Source organism: Phascolarctos cinereus, unplaced genomic scaffold (assembly GCF_003287225.1).
Source record: "Phascolarctos cinereus isolate Bilbo 61053 unplaced genomic scaffold, phaCin_HiC Scaffold_5;HRSCAF=322, whole genome shotgun sequence".
Classification (NCBI taxonomy): domain Eukaryota; kingdom Metazoa; phylum Chordata; class Mammalia; order Diprotodontia; family Phascolarctidae; genus Phascolarctos; species Phascolarctos cinereus.
This window is the reverse complement of record NW_027555958.1, coordinates 107,506,547-107,522,479: the sequence shown is the minus strand read 5'-3', so window position 1 is coordinate 107,522,479 and position 15,933 is coordinate 107,506,547. Positions and strand designations below refer to the sequence as shown.

General features: G+C 38.8%; 1 protein-coding gene across 1 annotated transcript in view; it reads left to right on the top strand.

The window, feature by feature from the left end:
• The window catches only part of GRM1 (glutamate metabotropic receptor 1), a 416,528-nt gene that overhangs the window by 210,871 nt on the left and 189,724 nt on the right, over positions 1-15,933 (top strand).

Below are 15,933 nucleotides of genomic sequence, written 5' to 3'. Positions count from 1 at the left end.
GCATTTATTAAGTCCTTCTTCAGCTACCTTATATTTTATAACAACATAAAGTAAGGAAACTAGTTTTCCATGGGATCTCACTATGGTAGAATATCGAGCAGTAATATGTCTGCCAAGTAACATTTATTAATCTTTCACAACATGCCAGATATTGTGTTGAGTTCTGGGATACAAAGAAAGGCAAAAAACAATTCTCCACTCTCAAAGAGCTCACAGTCTAATAGAAGAAACAACATATAATGTAAAATAATCAACAGAGGGAAGGCACTAGAATTAAGAGGGCTTGGGAAAGGCTTCCTGCAAAAGGTGAGACTTTAGCTGAAACTTGAAGGAAGCCAGAAAAATCAGTAGATAAGAGGAAAGAAAACACACCATACATAAGTGACAGTCAGTGAAAATGCATGGAGTCAGAGATAGAGTGTTATGTGGGAGGAACTGCAAGAAGGTATCCCAAGATCACAGAGAAAGTAGAGAGAAGTAAGTAGTAAAAAGAATAAAAAAGTAGCAAAGTCCAGATTGTTGTTGTTCAGTTGTATGTGATTCTTTGTGACCCCATCTGGGGTTTTCTTTAGCAAAGATACTGGGCCAGTTTGCCATTTCCTTCTCCAGCTCATTTTACAGATGAGGAAGGTGAGACAGACAGGGTTAAGTGACTTTTCCAGGGTCTTGTCCAGCTGATAAATGTCTAAAATAGATTTGAACTCAGGAAGATGAGTCTTCCTGATTCCAGGTCCCGCAATCTATCCACTGAACCACTGAGCTGCCTCCAAAGTGGCCAGATTATGAAAGCTTTAAAAGAAGATAGGATTTTATATTTGATCCTGGACATATTAGGGAGCCATTGGACGGCATAGTCAGATTACATTTTAGGAAGACCATGTTGAAAACAGAGTGGAGGATGGATTGGAAGAGAGGGATGTAAAACAGAGGTAACTGGTGGCCCAGTGAATAGAGAGTTGGGCCTAGAGTCAGGAAGGCCTAAGTTCAAATTCAGCTTTAGACACTTACTAGCTGTGTGACCCCGGGCAAATCATTTAACCTGTTTGCCTCACTTTCCTCATCCATAAAATGGGGATAATTGTGCTTCTCTGCAACAGGAAAAGGACAAATGACAAGATTTCAAAAACAAAAGAGAATATAGAATCTTCAAACTAGAGATCAGTAAGATTAACTTCAATGCATAGTAAGATTCTAGAACATGTTGTTAGTAAAGAGATGACTAGTGAGCATGTAATAAAGGAACCAGGGATTACAAAGAACAAGCATGGCTTCATTAAGAGCAGGTCATGCCAAGCTAGCTTTATTTCCTTTTTTTCATGAGGTTACTAAACTGGTAGATAAGGAGAATACCATAGACATAGCTTACATGGATTTTTAGCTAAGGATTTGATAATTTATTTCATATTATTCTTGTGGAAAAGACAGGAAGCTGTGGGCTTTAGAATTAGTACAATTAGATGGATTTGGAATAAGTTGAATGGTCAGATCCAAAATGAGTCATTAATAGTTGAATGTCAACTCTCCAGGTGGTATAGTCAATAGACCTATGGTCTTGGGGTCAGGGAGACCTGAGTTCAAATCCAGCCTCAGATACTTACCAGCTGTATGACTCTGGGCAAGTCACTTAACCTTTATTGGCCTCAGTTTCCTAAATTGTAAAAAGGGTATTATAATAATAGTTACCTACCAGGGTTGTTGTGATGAGCAAACCTAAATGCTAGCTTCCCTTCCTTCTTTCCTAGGAAATCTGTGTTCGGTTCTGTGTTGTCTGATATTTTTATCAAAGATCTGTATAAACTATATCTAGTATCTTGATTAAATTTATAAATGACACTAAACTTGGAGGGTTTGCTAAGCTATTGGATGACAGAATCAGGATCCAAAAAGATCTTAGCAGGTCAGAACAAATTAGGTTGAATGTGGTAAGGCGAAACTTAACAGCGGTAGATATAAAGTCTTATGTGGATTTGATAAATGAACTTCATAGTTACGATATGGGGGAGATAAGATTAGCAATTTTTCTGAGAAAATTATGGTCATTTTAGTGGGCTCAATATGACACAATAGTACAACATGTCAGACAAAAGGCTAATACAGTCCTGTCAGGGAAGAATAGCCTTTAGAGAAAAATGGCTTCCAGAAATTAAGAGGCAACAGTCCTTCCATACTCTGCCTTGGCCAGATTACACCTAGAGTTTGGGATACTACATTTTATGGAGAGCATTGGTTCATCATACATGAAAATTAGTTGAAGGAACTAAGGATGAGATTCAGGGGAAGACATGATAGATGTCTTTAAGAATTGGAAAAACTGTAATGTGGAAGAGGGATTAAACTAGTTCTCTTTGGTTCTTAGAGGTTGAACAAGGACTCACAGGTAGAAGATGAAGAGATAAATTTAGACTTGACCTTGGGCAAGTCACTTAATGCTGTTTATCTCAGTTTCCTCATCTGTCAATGAGCTGGAAAAGAAAATGTTAAACCAGTATCTTTGCCAAGAAAGCCCCAAATGGGGTCATGAAGAGTTGGATATGGCTGCAAAACAACTGAACAAGAAACAACTTCCTAATTCCTAGAACTATAAAAAAGTGGAATGGATTGTGTGGTAAAATAGTGGCTGGAGGCCTTCAAGCAATGGCTGACTGATCACTTGTCTAGTGTTTTATGGTAAGAATCTTTTTTTCAGATGTAAATTGAACAAGATGTCCCAAGAGATTCCTTCTGGCTGCATTGAAAGTAATAGAATAGACAGAACCAAAGTGGTAATAGTCCCATTGTACTCTGCCTTGGTCTGGCATTTGAAATATTAGCCTGCGTTCTATACACTGAATGTTGAAAAATAAATTAGCAAGATGGAATGGATCTAGCAGAAGGCAAAGAAGATTGGGGGAAGACTGAAAACTATGCCATATGAACGCTTCTTGGAGGAACTGGAGGAGATAGCTAGGCTGGAAAAGGGAAGGCTTGAAATTAGGCAGGCACTGTTTTCAAGCATTTAAAGAATTTTCAAGTTAAAAAAAGGATTACACTAGTTCTGTGTGGCCCCAGGAAAAAGTACAACTAATGGAAAGGGCTGCTTAATCACTGGAGTTCTTCAAGTGAGAGTGGGATGAACACTTGGAGATTGTTGGAAGGGCCTTAATAAAAATGCCCTATGAGAATTGGGTGAAGGAACTAGGGATGTTGAGTTTGGAGAAGAGCAGACTGAAAGGAAATATATTTGTCTAAGTATTTAAAAGACAGCTATGTGAAAGTGTGGTAATATTTGTTCTTCTTTCCCCAGAGAGCAAAATAATGCAATTGGTAGAAGGTGCAAGAAAGGCAGATTTAATCTTCACTCAAGGAAAACTTCCTAATAGTTAAAGATATCCCAGAGTGGAATGAGCTTCTTTGGGAGGTAGTTGGTTTTCCCTCAGTAGAAGGTAACTCTTGAGACACAGTATGGGTGATGATTTGCCAGGGATTCTTTTACACAGATGGATAGGATTGGGTGGCACTGGAAGTCCTTTCCAACTCTCGGATTTTGTGCTTCTAGGGCAGAGATGATTGCAGACTGCTGGCCATGGTGCTGATGTGACCAGGAGCTGGGACTTGAGAACGTGTACTTTGCTATATCAAGCCTTTTGGCATTTTGATACCAAATCCCAACTGGAAAATTCTTTTCCAGTTCTTAAGGTCCAAAGTCATACACACACACACACACACACACACACACACACACACACACACACGACTATTCATTTAGTAGTAGTTTATATATAATATAATATATATTATGACATGTAAGATATATTATATAATATAAAAATATAATATAATTTATATAATAAATATAAACTATATATATATGACTACTCATTTAGTAATGACTATGATTCAAGTTAGTTTTCCTTCTCCTCTTCCCTCTTGCACTTTAATGCACTGTGCTGAGGGCATATTAAGCTATGCAGCTCTCGGATGCTTAGTTTTAATTTTTTGCTTTTCTAAGGCTTGGCTTATCCAGGAATTCTGACCCCAAATAGTATCTAATGGCCATCTCCTTCCTACTTGGCATTTTGTGTTGTCCATGTTCTACTTCTCACTAGAAAGTGTTATAGCTGCTCCAGAATAGACATCTTGTTTTTCATTTGTCTATAGAAGAAAAATTTTCTCTCGTGGGACTCTGCTGATCCGTTTTTGCTTTTGGAAATTAGTGGCAATTGGGACATGGCCTTGGCTACTTGAGGTAGCAGTAAATCCCTGGCCTAGGATTAATGCTACTTTTCCTAGTAGTCTATCTTTTGAATCCTGAATAACTTGTGACATTCTGAGCCCTGAACCCCTCCTGCCTTACGAATGAGGAGTGGGAGTAGAGTGGGTAGACAAAAGGGCAGAGGAAGTTTGAGAGACTGAACAGAGAAGAGAAGACACTAGATTTCAAAGCTTGTCATAAAATGTCCTTAATTTTTTTCTCCGTGTCCTGAGAATTGCTCTTACATCTCCCTGTCCCTAGCCCCAATTCTCACCTCACTGAAGGAGCAGAATAAAGACAGTATACATTGAAATTGGAGGACAGGTATTCTTAGGGAACATTTGTCTTTTTGTCCTACCATAGATCATACCATACAAATTCTGGAACTTGATTCTGATTTTTTCTGTTTTCATTTTTTAACCTCTTGACAAAATATTTAAAGCTGCTGATGATTCTCTTCTAGATACTCTCTCCTTCTAGAGTTTTCGTGACACTGCTCACTCATGCTTTTTTCTCCCATCTCTCTGATCACTCCTATTTGGTCTCTTTTTTAAATCTTTATTTGTAGAGGCAGGGGTGGGGAACCCATGGCCTGGAGGCCAAAGGTGGACCTTTAGGTCCTCAAGTGCAGCCCTGTGACTGAACCCAAACAGTTTGGATGTGGCCTCCAGGCCAGAGGTTCCCTACCCCTGACTGTACCCTATTCACTGAATGTGGGTGTCTCCCAAGCTCTGCACTACTCCCCATTTCTCTTTTCTGTATATATCCTTTCCCCTGGTGATCTCATCAGCTCCCAGGGGTTCAGTGATCATCTCTTTGCCAATGACTCCCAGATCTGTATATGCAGTCCTAGTCCCTTTCCTGACCTTCAGTTCTACATCACCAACTGTCTATAGGACACATCAAACAAGATGTGCTATAGAAATCACAAATTTAACATAGTACAAATAGAACTCACTCCTTCTCCCTCAAACCTATCCTTAGTCCAAATTCTCTGTTTCTGTTAAGTGTACCACCATCTTTCCAGTCACACAGGTTCTCACTCCCCTTTTCCTGTCTCTCCAAATTAGCCTGTATTTGGTTTATATATATGTACACATATGTGTGTATACACACACACACACACACAGACACAGATGTTCTGTTTTGTTTTTGTTTTTGTAGCTCTAAGGCCTACAATAGTGCCTGGTACACAGTAGTCACTTAATTCATTCTTATTGAATTGAATTAAATTGAATGCAAACAGTTGTCAAGTCTTGTCAGTTCAACCTCTATAATCTCTCACACCTGTCTGTTATTGCCAGCCTGTACAGCCACCATCTTAGTTTGGGCTCTTATTTCTCCTGGCCTGGATATATTGCAACAGTCTCCTAATTGGGCTCCCAACTTCTAGCCTCTTCCCTCTCCAATCCATTCTCCACACAGCTGCCAAATATAATTTTTCTAAATCAGGAGTTTGACTACATCACTTCCCTGCTCAAGAACCCTAATGACTTATTGCCTCTAGGATAAAACACAAAATCCTTCCTTTGACAGCTAAAGCCCTTCAGAATATGGCTCCAACCTGCATTTTCAGTCTTAGTTATATTCAGGAAAAACATTTCTCTTCTTCACACACTCTGTGTTTCAGAAAAATGAGCCAAGTTGTTTTCTGAAATCGGCATTGTATCTCCTGATACTTTTGCACAGGCTATCTCCTTTGCCCAGACAGCACCACTTCCTCATTTCTGCCTCTGAATCCTTAGCTTCCTCCAGGCTCCACTCATAAGCTAACTCTTTTAGGAAGCCTTTCCTGACCCTCCTAATTGTTCTAGTGCAGTGACCACATACCTACTTCACTGTTTACAAAATGTATTCTCCCAGTGGATTGTAAGCTTCTGTAGGGAAGGGACTGACTTTTAAAATTAATCTCTATATTCCTAGTGCTTAGCCTATAGTAAGTGTAGCAAGGCTGTCCTCAGATGACATAAGCATTTAATTAATGCTAGTTGGATTGGATTGACTCTCTCATCTTTTCTATTTCTATGGACCTTCCCCAACCACCAAACAAAAAATACCTGGCAGAGTGTTAGACATGAGTACTTAGTAATTGCTCAGTAGCTTTTGTTGGAGTGATCAATGAAGAAATGGAGTGCTTTGAGGCCAGTAATCTTAGACCTTCTTACTAATGTTTGTGTGACCGTTAACTTTTGCCTTCCAAAATTCCTTCATCTATAAGCTAAGCATACAACATTTTGCACCAAAATATGTACGGAACTGCAAAATATTATGTGATCCTCTCATAAAAGACTTATAAATACCCAGCATTGTTGCTGTTATTAATAATCTTTTGTTTTAAAGAGAAAAGTACCAGCTCAGTCTCTTTTCAGAGCACATAACACAACTCTAAAAGCTGTTGCCAGGCAACCTACATTTACAGCTCAGATGGGCTTCATTGTTTATACTTATATGTGAACAAGTGACCTACTCCTCCTCCAGAAGACCTTTCAGAGCATAGGATATTTATATTAGGTCTTTATAGTATGGATCATGTCAGAATTATTTTGTAGCAACTTCTGAAATTGGCATACTTATTACAAGGAGTAAGAATAGTTATCTAAATATTCATCGGAAGAATATTCCCTTATTAAAACTGGAGGGAGGGAAGAAAAATTACTGGCCATGTCTATGTAGAGATGTATGTGTGTATGTGCATGTGCGTGGTGTGTGTGTGTGTGTGTGTGTGTGTGTGTGATGTGTGATGGAGACCTAGCCTTACAATAGAAAAGATTTGGGTTCACGTTCTTCCTCTGTCACATATTACATATATAACCTTGAGAAAGCCATTTAACCTCAAAATGCTTCAAAGCAAATCTTGAAGAGGAAATTTCCATGCTGGAAGTATCCCATATCGATGGAATCCAGGTCTGGATCTGTTAACTAGATGAATAAGAATCCAGCTGTAATAAATCATTATTGATTAAAACCTGGAGATTCCTTTTTGCTTGGTCATCATTTTCAAACGATGTACATCTTAGTGTATTCTACACAAATGTATAGAAATGCATAAACACATATAAATAAAAATCAAACTCTTTAGAAGCCCTGTCTTTAAAAAAAAAAAAAAGGAGGGAGGCCTGGTTTTAGGTCCCAGATGACTTTGGGCAAATTACTTAACCTCTCTTAGTTTCTTCATCTGTAAAGTTAGGTTGGAGAGGAGGTGTGTTAAGTAAGGTAATTTCTGAAGTGACTTCTAACTCTACAACTTATGATATATGATCATATGTTCCGGTTGATGAAACTCATTATTTATCCCCTCTAAGTATTTTGAGTCAGAGTCAATAAGACCTGTGTAGGAATGAATAGTTGTATGAATAAATAAGACAAAGAAGGAGGTCTAATGTTAGGAGATTAACTCTGTAGTCCCCCGGTAAAAAAAAAAAAATCTGACTTGCCTATATACCTAATCTTTTTGTGTTGCCTTCCCCAGACCATTGTGTTTGTTTTGTACACTAAATACATCATATGTATTGAACATAGTATCAGCAGCTCTTACTTGTAAATTGGTCTTTGTCAGGAATTTACAGACACACCTGCAAACTTCTTCAATTCAGAATAATAAGCATGTATTAAGTGTCTACTACATGAGATCAGAAAAAATGCTCTGGGAAAAACTGAGGAGAGAGAGGGAGAATATTTTCAGTTAGTGAGATCAGGGACAGATTTACAGAGGAGCTGGTATGTGAACTTAGAATTGAAGGATGAGAAATATTTTGATATAAGGAAATGAGGAATGAGTGCATTCAGACATAGAGATAGTCTATACTAATGCACAAAGATGAGAGGTAGCAGCTGGAGGGTGGATTGAAGAAGGAAGAAATGAAGGAGGCTAATTAGTTAGGCTATTGAAATAGTCTAGGAAAGAGGAGCAAAGGTCCTGTACTATGGTGGTGGAAAAGTGAGTGTGAAAAATATAAGGGCTATTATGAGAGCTGAATAATGTACTTGAGAACTGAGCTGATGTTAGGCATCAGAATCAGGGAAGAGTTAAAGATGGCTCTGGAGGTTGGAGCCTGGGCAGCAGGGAGGATAAAAATGCCAACAGAAATAAGGAAATTGAGAGGACAGGTGGGTTTAAGTCTCATGAGGGCTGTGATCCAGCATGTGAAGCAACCTTGAGACTGCAGTGGCCTGTGAGTCAGAAAAGCCACATGCTAACCCAACCTCTACCTCCAGGCAAATCAGTAAACTTCTTTTCTGGTGTGTCTTGACTGCTTTATGCAGTAAAGGATGATAGCATTAGCCCCTTATTACTCATCATGCCACAAGGGATGTTGTAGGACAAACCATGAAAACATTGTGGAGGAAATGTGCCTCATATATAAATCCAAGGTCACATTTTAAGGAAACCTGAAATTCTTTTGACTCCAGTGTGTATACTAGCCCTTTGGAGGATGCAAAGAAGTATATGGCATGGTCTTCCTTTGACATAACTTATAGTCATATTTGGGAGGTAAGACTGAGAAAACACAAGACTGTAAACTAATCAAATTCTTAAAAATATATGATAAAAGTATTATCAGGAGACATAGATTGGTGTGGGAATCATGGAGAATTTGGAATTTGAACTGGGTCTTAAATAATGATGATTTCAAACATCAGTTTGGGGTGAATCTTTTTTCATTTGTGCAGCATCTTGTTACAATAATTAGTTCATTTTATTTTTTATTTTTTATTATTGAGGCAATTGGGGTTAAGTGACTTGCCCAGGGTCACACAGCTTGTAAGTGTCAAGTGTTTGGTCTGAGGTCGGATTTGAACTTGGGTCCTCCTGACTTCAGGGCCGGTGCTCTGTGCACTGTGCGCCACCTAGCTGCCCCCTTAATTAGTTCATTTTAAACCCAGGCCAATATAATAGCCTCTAAAGTCAGTATGGATCTCTCTGTGGCTTTAAGAATTTTATCTCAGATGAAAAGTTAGGAATTATAACACATTTGCTCTGAATCCACCGTTAGGAAAATTCCTACCATTTAGGCAGACTTTTTGCTCTCTGCCTTAATTTCCATTTATGTCTATCCCTAATTAACCACTAGCCTCTTTACTTACGGCAAATTCAATGTGACAGAAACATTTGGTCAAGGAAGCAACAGATCATATTACAGTGTTTGTGGATAGACATAAGAGGGAAGGTTGGGAAAAGAACATATTTTTTTCTTGGAACTTTTTTCAGTCCTTCAGTAGGTGGGTACAACTGGTGATGTCAACTCTAGTTTTCTATCTAAGATGCTTGTGGGGACCAATGGCCCTCCTCAGTGTCTCCCTTCCCTGTCACAGCTCACCCCCTTTTTTTTTTCTTGTCAGGCAGCTGTACACGATCTCATTTCCTCTTGTCCACTTCTAGACCCTTAGAATCTCCATATCTCCCCTGGGGTTCTGAAATAGCTCTTCCTTTTTATAAAGGTTCCTCAGAGTGTGACCAAGTTTCTCATAAAATAACTTTGATTCAAGGCAGTTATAGACCCTGTTCACACTCAGTTCTTATTGATTGATTCTATAGGAAATATCCCTTAACAAAAGTAATTACTTTCAAGTGAGGGTAGATTACTCAACTGAGAAAATTATATTATGTATTGATATCTGTAGAAGATGTTTCCTCACATGGGAAGTTTCCCTATACCAGTGAAATCTGAAGTCCAGTCTCTTTTATTATGCATAATGTAAATAATTTGTATTTAGGCTAGTAGGTAGGCAGCATGCTATGGTGGTTAGAAGGTTTGCATCAAGAAGAATTGGGTTCAAGTTCTACCTTTTACATGCTTCCTCTGGGAATATAGACAAATCACAACCTCTCAGTGCCCTGGGCATCCTGGTCTATTGCAATAGCTTGCTGGTTGGTCTCCCTGACTCAACTCTCTCCCTACTCCAATCCACTCTTCACTCAGCAGACAAACTGATCTTCCTACAGCACAGGTTTGACCATGTCATTCTTTTTATTCAATGTATTTCAGTGGCTCCCTATTACCAACAAGATCAAATGTAAAATCCTCATGTATTCAAAGCCTTTCAAAACCCAGTCACTGTATTCTAACCTAAACTGACTCTGATACCTTGGACAAGAGATTTTATATCTCTGGGGCTCAGTTTCTTCATCTGTCTCCAATTGGTGGAGGTTGGAGGGAGGTTAAACTAGGTAATCTCTAATGTCTTTTCTAGTTCTAAGATTCTATGTCATTTAAAAAATGTTTGGGAGTTTATAATCGGACCCTTTGTGTGGCCAAGAACCCTTCTGAGTGAGACTGTTGACTGAGATGGTAGTTTGAAAAAGAGGTCTACGAGGAAAATTACAATCCTATCACACAGAGCCTGGAGAACTCTGGGCTGGAGGCTGATTGTAACTGAAAGGAGCATCTCTAGCCCTGCTAAGTCATTAACTCCATAACTAGGTTGAAGAGAAAACAGCAGCCTTGAGCATAACTGATCATTTCAGGAGCCTATCTGTGACTGAATGACCCTTGCTGCTGTGGCTATGGTTTTAAAACAAGTCTGTCTTTAAGAAACTGATTTAAAATAGAAAGTAAAACTGTTATTGGATGATGGTTTTAATGTTATTTTATGATTGGTTCTGCTCAATAGTTTTTCATTTCATTTACAGCTTAGGGTTTTATAAATAAGCAATTAAATTTTTATTGGTAAGCTAATACTAATTATGTTCTCTCTAGGTGTCTAGTTCACACAAACCCTGAGGTAACCAGTTTGCTCAATCACAGCTATCCTAGGACTTTATGGCAGTGAAACTGAGGGACTATTGTAATATCCACATGTAGGTTTATAGAAGTTTAATTTATAACACCACCAGCCCTCTACCCCCTGGATTTCAGTCCATGTCTGTTTTAGTAAGGATATGAGTATGGGGTGAGCAAGAGGGTTGTTTAACCTGGTCTCTCCAACTTGATTTAATAATAATGGTAATGATGATAATAATAATAATAATGATGATGATATTTTGAATCTATATAGTGCTTTAAGGTTTCAAAAGTGTTTACTATATGTCATGTTTTATCCTTACAAAAAAAAATGCTATAAGATAGGTGCTATTATAAGACTTTACAGTTGATGCTGAGAGAGGTTAAGTAACATAGCTAAGTCTTAGGCAGATTCAAATTCATGCTTTCCAATTCTAGAAATCTTATCAATTAAACCACCTAATAGCTTCATAGCTGTTTCTGTGAAAAAAATTTCTAAGGTTTATTTGTTTATTTTTTAAAGTTGTTTTGGCACCTCCATTTTCCCATAATTTTCAGTAGTTGTAAAGGGGAGGGGGAAAAGATTTGAGCAGGAGAGTTTCTAATTAATTTTATGAGTTCCTCCCCAGAGGATAGATATGGGCCTTTTGTTTGAAGGCATCCTGGTGCGCCTCCCCATCAAGGGCAGGCATACTTACTAGTACCTTGCTGATTAGAGACAGGAAATTCCTGATGATTAGCTGAATGAGACAGGTTTCTGTAGGACCGGGCCACCCACTCTATCTCCCCATTTGTGGTCTAGAGAGCTAGTTCTCTCCCATTCTCCCCCTCTCCTCCCACCTTCTCTCTCTGGCCCTGACTGTGTTTGTTTCTTTTTCTTTTTCTTTTTTTTTTTTTTTTTTGCTTTTTGGTGAGGCAATTGGGGTTAAGTGACTTGCCCAGGGTTACGCAGCTAGTAAGTGTCAAGTGTCTGAGGCCAGATTTGGACTCAGGTCCTTCCGACTCCAAAGCTGGAGCTCTATCCATTTTGCTATCCAGCTGCCCCTGTTTTTCTTTTCCTCTGTCTCTGTCTGTCTCTCTCTCCCATCCTTATTCCCCTTGGATTTTGAGAAAAAAAAAAAGACTGTAGCACAGCTGAGCAGACTTGCTTTCTGGTAGTGTGAGGGCAACATGTGCCCATGTGTAATTTCCCCCCAGGAGCAGTTTCTAGTCTAGAAAGTCTTAACAAAACACTATGAACTAATTACCTGCACCTCGCTGAGCTGTTCATCTCTGAGGAACAGGCTGTCTCTTCTTCTGGTATGATTACATCAACAATCTGACTGCCCACAGTGTGCATGAATGAGCCCAGACTAACACACAGAAATGTGCACACACAGGCTATTTGTCCTAGGCACACTCATTCCTAGTTACATGTTTACTTTAAAGAAGTAGCTTTTTTGAAGGCTGTAAGTCTGTACTGAATCATTTTTACTTCCAGATATTATATGTTTTGTTCATGCCCCATACCTGTGTCGATGTCAAATGGTATTTTTTTCTCCTTTGAATTGCCCTTGACCTAAAGCTTGACATTCAAGATGCTGGACAGACTTGCTGCCTCTTTCTGGCAGGTCATGTGTTGAAGACTACCTTAGGCCATAAGGACCAGATGCTCTCTTTTTACAGTTTTTTTCCCCTTACTACCAAGACAAGTTTTCATTCGCACTGCATAAAGTGAAAAGGCACCTTCTCTGTCAAATCTAGTCTCATCTTTTGACTAAAAGGCAGGGATGATGGTTGTACTTGGCAGATACACTTAAAGGACACATTTGCTGTCTAAAGATGCCCCAGAGTTACCATTATATCATGATATATTTCTCCAGTAAACCCAAGCCCTCAAAATGATTTTGTTGTTTGGACATGTCCGACTCCTTGTGACCCCATTTAGGATTTTCTTGCTGAAGATACTAAAATGATTTGCAATTTCCTTCTCCAGCTAATGAGCTTACAGATGAGGAAACTGAAGTTAAGTGACTTGCCCAGGGTCACACTGTTAGCACCTGAGGCCAAATTTAAACTCATGAAGATGAGTCTTCCTAACTCCAGGCCCAGCACTCTATCCACTACACCCCCTATCTGCTTCAGAATGATCTGCCATCTCATATATCTCTTCCTACCTTAAGATTATTAATGGCTTATACATACATTAATTTTTTGAGTTATGCTAAAAGTTACACACTCATTGGAACATTTAATCCTCTCTCAAGTTTATGAGGTTGGTAGTGCAGGCATTATTTGCCCTATGTAAACTGCAGAGGCTCTCTCTTACCTCCAGAATCAAATATAAAATCCTCTGTTTGGCTTTTAAAGCCCTTCCAACTTACTCTCTTCCTACCTTTCCCGTATTCTTACACTTAATGCCCCTGTATGTACTCTGCAAACCAATAAGGCTGTCCACCTTGCTGTTTCTTGTGTAAGACATCCTCTGACTGTGTATTTTCACTCTCTGTCCCCCATATCTGGAAAGCTTTCTTTCCTCACCTCTGCTCTGGATTTCCCTGGCTTCCTTCAAGTCTCAACTAAAAGCCCCATCTTCTGCAAGAAGCCTTTCTCAGTCCTCCTTAATCTTAATGTCTCCCCTCTGAAACTATCCCCACTTTGACTTGCATTTATCTCGTATGTACATAGTTATTTGTATGTTGTGTCCCCCATTAGTATGTAAGCTCCTTGAGGGCAGGGACTTTATTGGGTCTTTCTTTGTAACCTGAGAACTTATTGCAGTGCTTGACGCATATAAGTGCTTAATAAATGTTTGTTGAATGACTATTTTACAGATGAGGAAAATGAGGTCCAGAGAAGATTATACATACTTGCAATGATTTATCTCACAGGGTTGTTGAAGGGAAAGTACTTTGTAAATCTTAAGATGCTAAATAAATATAAATTATGAAATTTGCTACCTGTGTGACTTTGTGCAAATCACCTCTCTGTGTATCTGTTTGTCATCACTGAAAGAGAGTGTTGGACAAGGCAATTTCTCAACTAGTTAATTTCAGATATCACTTCCAAGACTAAAACTCGAGACTCTGTGAATTTCCAGGGTTTTTTTTTTAGGTCGATTTATGTCTAGGCTGCTGCTGCTTCATTCTCTCTCTCTGAAAATAAACCAGTTTTTGTCTTATGGGCCACTGAATAACTGTTCTATTGGCCTCTGTAGTACTTCCCCTCTGAGGGGATTTAAAGGATTTAAAGAAAGGGCTGTTGGTGGATTTTTTAAAACTGAGTATTAGAAATAATTATCCAATTTCTTATCTGTCAGGTTGATCAGCCACGTTTTAGATACAATCTCTATTCCAGGAGAAATCAGGCTGATACAGATAGGGGAAAATAGCAAGTGTACAGATTTCAAAAAATGAAATGCATTCCCCTGTGTTCCTGATTATCTGGTACCCAGTTTCTTCTATGCATGGGACAGTGCAGATTAGAAAGTTTCAAAACACTACAAAATAGATACCTGTACGTTTAGGTGGCAGCTATGTTTTCTAAGAACAGCACAAGTTTAGAAACTTTGCATAAGGGACATTCCATGGTCACTCTTACCTCTGAGAATACTTATCCCCACCTTGCAGGCTTTCAAAATTATTCTCATTAGTCAAGGCCCAAATAAAATGTCAGCTCCTCCATGAGGCCTTCTCTGGTCCCCAAATCAAATGTACTCTCCCTCCCTTGAGGTCCCACAACTCTTTGTTTTTCCTTCTCTTAGAGCAAATGCTCTTTTCTGCCTTGCACATTGATTATTTATAGATTTATCTTATTCTCCTAAAAGAGTATAAGCTTTTTGAAAACAAAGAATGACTGGCTTATTCATCTTTGTACCTCACATAACATCTTCTGCAATGTCTTACACATGAGGTAATTGATATTTATTGAATATCTAAGGACCTTTTGATCTATGTCTACCCACCTTCTCCCCACCCTCACTCCTGCAAGTAGAAGAGTTCCATTACAAAAATGGGTGGTCTGGACAAATGAAATCAATGCATTGGCTAGGTCTAAAAATGCATGTCTAGTGTTGTACCTGGCACCTAAGTGCTATATAAATGTTAGCTGCCATCCTCAACATCATCATCATCATCATCATCATCATCATCATCTCCAGTTCATCAACTCTACCAAGGCATGGGAGGCATGCTTCATCCTCAATTTTATGAAGTCATAATCAAAGCTGTTTTCCCTCTAAATACTGTTGTGATCATTGTGTAAATTGTTCTCCTGGTTCTGCTAACATTTCTTTGCATCAGTTCATGTCTTTCCATAGTTTTCTCCATCCCCCATATTCCACATTTCTTATGCCACAATAAGGTCCCTTTCAGGCTTAAGATTCTCTCATTTTGTGAATAAAGCATTGGGGACCATTTATTAAGTAGCTGCTATGTGCCAGGTACTCTGCTATACACTGGGGATACAAAGAATGTAAAAAATATTGTCAAGAGCTTACATATGTATTCAGAATACATATAAATAGAAAAATACAAGTAAATACAAGTACAAAGTAGTTAGGGAGAGAGGACAATAGCAATGCAGAGTGGGGGATATCAGAAAAGACTTCACATTGCAGGTCAGATGTATGTAAGTAGACAGAACATTCCATTCATTTTTCCAGGCAAAAATTTATGTTTACCAGTGAGAAGGCATGGAAATGGGAAATGAAGTGCTCTGGTTGAGGCTAATTTGGCTGGATCCCAATACAGATGGAAGTGAGGTGATATATATTTAATTTTCAAGTGTAGTAGAAGATAGGTTGGGGCTGGGTTAACCAGATGTATGCTAGATGATGTATGCTAGAGAAAAAAAGAAAGCCAGTATTAAGGGTCTAGTATTAAGGGACAGACATGGTCAGATCTCTGTTCAAGGGAAATCACTTTGGTAGTTGTGTGGAGGATGGATTGGAGTGAGAAGGGATTGAAGGCAAGGATATCAATTAAGGGGCCATTACAGTAA